The sequence below is a fragment of the Solanum stenotomum genome, chromosome 8 (assembly GCF_019186545.1).
Source record: "Solanum stenotomum isolate F172 chromosome 8, ASM1918654v1, whole genome shotgun sequence".
NCBI lineage: Eukaryota > Viridiplantae > Streptophyta > Magnoliopsida > Solanales > Solanaceae > Solanum > Solanum stenotomum.
This window is the reverse complement of record NC_064289.1, coordinates 26298370-26303365: the sequence shown is the minus strand read 5'-3', so window position 1 is coordinate 26303365 and position 4996 is coordinate 26298370. Positions and strand designations below refer to the sequence as shown.

Below are 4996 nucleotides of genomic sequence, written 5' to 3'. Positions count from 1 at the left end.
AAAAAAAAAATTCGCTCAGATTATTATAAAGTTGGCTTGAGATCAAGAACATTAATGTAAAACAAAATCAAATAAGCAATAGAGAATCAAATATCAATATGATTTTTTGTTAGATAAACTCAAAATAGTACAATCTAATAATATGATGATCCAAATCAAGAAAGACAATAGAGACTCAAAACACATAACATATCAATGGATGGTAGATAGTCTTCAAATATCACTTGCATTTAAGAGCACTCTTGATCTTATGATTTTTTTGTGAGATGAGTGCATTTGCTTCTTTGACCAACTCAATAGAAAGAGTTGTAGCTGGAAAGATGTTCCCCACCATTTGAAAGCTGATAGTCATCAACGATCCACCACCGAACCCATTATTCATCTCCCTAGAAATAATATTATAGTTATTAGTTGTAGAAAAATCTTGAAAACAATCCGGGACTATTGTTATTCCATTTGAGAAGAGAGTCACACAAGAAGAGTCTCCCCCTTTCATCAAGGTATTAATTTCTTGTGAATCAATTGTAGCATAAACCAAAAGAGATCTAGTTGCATCCATGCAAGTATCTTGCAAGATCACTCGATTAGCACCAGAATCATCCCCCTACATGTCCGAATCAAAAGAAAAGATTATTTATAAATTAACAATTAATTAAAAAAACTAATTCAATCATGTATCCAAAAAAAACACTACAATTAACCACTCACATGAGGAAAAAAAAGGGAAATGTTACTGTCAACAGTTTGGCCCTTAGAAATATTGATCATTCGTTTCATGGGACAAGTATTAGACAAGACATCCCACTGGCTCCGTATTTGTTCATTAGTGAGGAATTTGAACAAACGCTGGTGTTTCACTGGTAACCAGATTGTCTTTGTAGCACTTAACACCACACCAGTCGATTCACCAAGGTCATTGATATTCGTCCTCATCATTAATTTGGAATTTTCTTCATTTGCTAGTTGAATTATTTCCCAATAGTGAGCGGTTGCACAAACCCCCGCACAAAAATTATGCGTCATGCGTTGAGCCAACATCCTTATACCTCTTTCACCACTTAAATCAAATGCCACAAATAAAGCTACATAAGAATCAATTCTTTTTAATATTCAAAAGTATAAAAAAATAAATGGCACAATAATTGAACCTCTATGCATGATTACCTATGGGATCAATAATTGACTTCATCATTTTCAAGAACTGATATTGTCTTTGCAAAGTAGCGATTCACCTTTGAGCACCAAATTCCAGACCACTCTTTACCAAAGGGCGATACCGATCGTGGACAAGATTTTCATTATATTCCATGTGCTCAATCCAAGTAACCTGAAAATATTTCATCAATATTACAAAATTACTAGAGAAAAATATGACCTTGCATGAAATAACCATTTTGCNCCACTCTTTATCAAAGGGCGATACCAATCGTGGACAAGAATTTCATTATATTCCATGTGCTCAATCCAAGTAACCTGAAAATATTTCATCAATATTACAAAATTACTAGAGAAAAATATGACCTTGCATGAAATATTAACTTAATTATTAATTAAAATAAAATGGCCAATATTGGAGACAACTTAAAAAATTCAGCCATTAAATAAAAGAGTCAATCATAAGGAATGTATCCTCAAAAAAGATTTCTAGTGGTCTTGCCAATAAATATGGAAGGAGGGAGTGTGCAAAATATTTAGGTCTTGCATATGGTATGATGCGAGGATACATGGAAACAAAAAATTGCAGAAAAATTAATGTATATAAATTTATTAATTTGAAAATGAGAATAAAAAAATTAAACAATTAAAATTTTATTGTATGGTTAGAAGGTGAAGAATAATAAAAAGAAATTCTTTATCAAGAAAGAATATTAGTTTGTTTCAAACAATTACTAAATAGTTCCATTACTCAAAGCTAGAAGAAAGTTGATCTTTCTCATTCCGAATAAATAAAGAAAAATTCAGATAGAGAACAAAGCACTACAATGAATACATAGATTGTATTATAAAAAAAATCAATAAAAATAAATCAACAAGAATATAATTAATAAAGTATGAGTGATCTAGCTCATTGAATTCTAAAAAAATATAAAGGCCTATGAAATGCAAAATAAAAAGATAATTTATTTTGAATTACCTGGCAATAACCATTTGGCATATCTTGTAAAATACAGCCAGATAGGAGCCTTCGACAATTTTCAATTTCGCTCTCTTGTGAACCTTCTTGAATTGTGTCAACAGACACATCGACGATAGCCCAGACACCTTCAGCATGTTTCTTACAGAAGCGAAGAAATTGTACTTTGCGAACAGAAACTAGGTCAGAAATGATTTGCAATTCAGTTTTAATCTGCAAATCATTACTTTCAAGTTGTTAGTGCATGGAATAATAAAATAAATAAGATATGTAATTTTCATCAAAATAATAAGTAAATAGAAATACCATTAATAGAGAACCACTCTTATTTCCACCTATGCCAGTGGAAATCACATCAGTAGTATAAGTTTTTCCAACAATGCATGGAAACATCTCTACCCACTGCCTCTGCAAATACATTACATAACAAAAAATAAAAATATAACATGTCAACACATACTTGTCTTCATCACTTGAAGTTAAATTTGATTGATTAAACTAATATGCAACAACTAATTGAAGCACCACTAAAAAAAACTAATAAAAAGATATGTCAAATATAGTAAAAGTAAGAGTACAACTAATTAAAATGAATAAAAATAAAAAGAACTAATTATTCACATCAAATAAGAGGTAGATGGTAAGGAGATGATAGTTCTAAAAAATGAGACAGAGGAAAAAATTGAATTTAAAATGAAGAGCCTACGTACCATGTCCATTAGTGTATTCACCAATGCCAAACTGGTGTCAGCCACTGTACCTGATGCCCTTGTGGCTTCCGTTGTGAAATGCTCAGGTTTCGTGCCAATTAATGGGGTAAACAATCGAGCATATTCCTTAATATTTAACGTTTCTCCACCTCCATCCAAATTACTTACCCAAAGAGGTTTATCATTCTCATACAGCCTAAAAAGCTCATTCAAGGCATCCATAGCAAGATTCAATAACACCATCTTATCCTGCACTACATCTTTATTAAATAAGCTTAATTTGTACGCTTGGGCGATAAGCCTTTTTACTTCATCTTCCAATTGGTCATGCTCAATCTTTATTTGATTATCATCAATGTTTTCATTACAATTGTCACGAATTGAATTTTCCAAGGCTTCCTTCATTACAATATTCTCTATGCGAAGCTTGTCATTTTCTTGCTTTAGAGTCTTATTTTCGTACCATTCCAATTGCAACTGATAAAATAACACAATTTATTTTTATAATCAATTATACAAATATTCACATAAGAAAAACATAAATTAAGGGAAACAAATGTCATATGCATCACCTTCATTTGGGTTATTTTATTCTGGAACCAATTTTGCACCTGGTTGATGTCCATGGATAATTTTGTTGCAAGTTCTAGTCGTACTTTTTTGTTAGGAAGTGAATTCTTTTTGAAAAACCTATTCCCAATGGTATAAAATAAACAATGATCAAAAAATCAAAATTAAATAAGCAAATAAACAAGTACAAAATAAATTAGAATTATACTTACAATTCAAGATCTTGAATCTGATCGGCATTATGCCTAATGGGTTTCTTCCTCTTCGATGATGATTCACCACGTTCATCTACAGATGCACCCCCAGTTATGTTGTCATCGATAGAACTTTTCTCTATTTCTTCCTCTCCAGATCCTCCTATCACAACATTAATCAAACTTTCTTTTCTCTCATTCATGTCACTATGACCTTCCATCGTTTATTTCTGAACAAATTTAAGATTGTATCAGTTCAACTCAATATCATGCATATGTGATCATATAATACCAAAATAAAAAAGATATTTGGTTCCAAATAATTGCAAATGAAAAGAAACAACATATCAAGATACAAGAACACGAGAATTATTTGGTTCCAAATAAATTGCATAAGGAAGTGAAAAAAATATTTTATTGAAGCAATATATATTCAGAAAGAATTAAACTCATGTAGTAACATAAATGGAGCGTCTAGTTATCGTAAAAGGTGGTAGTAGTTAGTAATTACGAATCTATAGAATAACTCCATTTCCATTACTATATATTTTTTTACCAATGAAGACTTCAAAAATTATTTAAAAAATACAAATCAAACTCAATTCACCTATACACATTTGTCATTATAGCAAATTTAAGTTAGGTCTTATGCTTTTTAGGAGGTCTTAAGTCATATCTAAAACATCTAATGTGATGTAAAATATAGAAAAAACTATATCGTATTAATTAATTATCTATGTTGAGCTTATACCAAATAGAAAAATTAGTGAATATTCACGTAGTCAATTCAAAGTTATCTAGGGTAAACACATAGTCGTTATTATTGCTTATCCACAAGAGACAAATTCAGTTGAGACCTATGGATAACAAAAAGGAGAGAGAAAAGGGTGATAACATAAATCGTAAATGACAATTTTTCAAGAAAAAGATGGTAGAAAAATCTATTCTAAATTCACACCAAATGATATTTTAAAAACAGAAAACACTTTTTATCAAAATATTCTTTTTTTCATGAAACCTAAAATTTGAAACCCGGTATATTTAAATTTATATTTCATCGTGTCACCAAAGAAATTTCAAATATCTTTGACTAAAGATGAAAAAGAATTTCAAAGATCTAACTAAAGATGAAAAAGAATTTCAAACATCTAACTAAAGATGTAAAAGAATTTTAAAGATCTCGAAAAAACTCTTTATTTTCTCATCTTAAACTCATGTTGAACAATTTATTATTTTATAAGATGCTCCCCAAAAATATTCCATATATCACAAAAGTTACATTGATAACTTATAAGATCTATAAACCAACAAAAAACAACCTTGTTAACTCTCCACAGAATAAAAAGCATTAGACTTGGAGATCATTAAAAGTTGATGTTTAGAATGCA

At 30.1% G+C, this 4996-nt stretch overlaps 1 pseudogene; it reads right to left on the bottom strand.

The window, feature by feature from the left end:
- Positions 1 to 220: 220 nt before the first annotated feature.
- On the bottom strand, positions 221 to 3829 carry LOC125873659 (homeobox-leucine zipper protein ANTHOCYANINLESS 2-like; annotated as a pseudogene).
- Positions 3830 to 4996: the final 1167 nt, after the last annotated feature.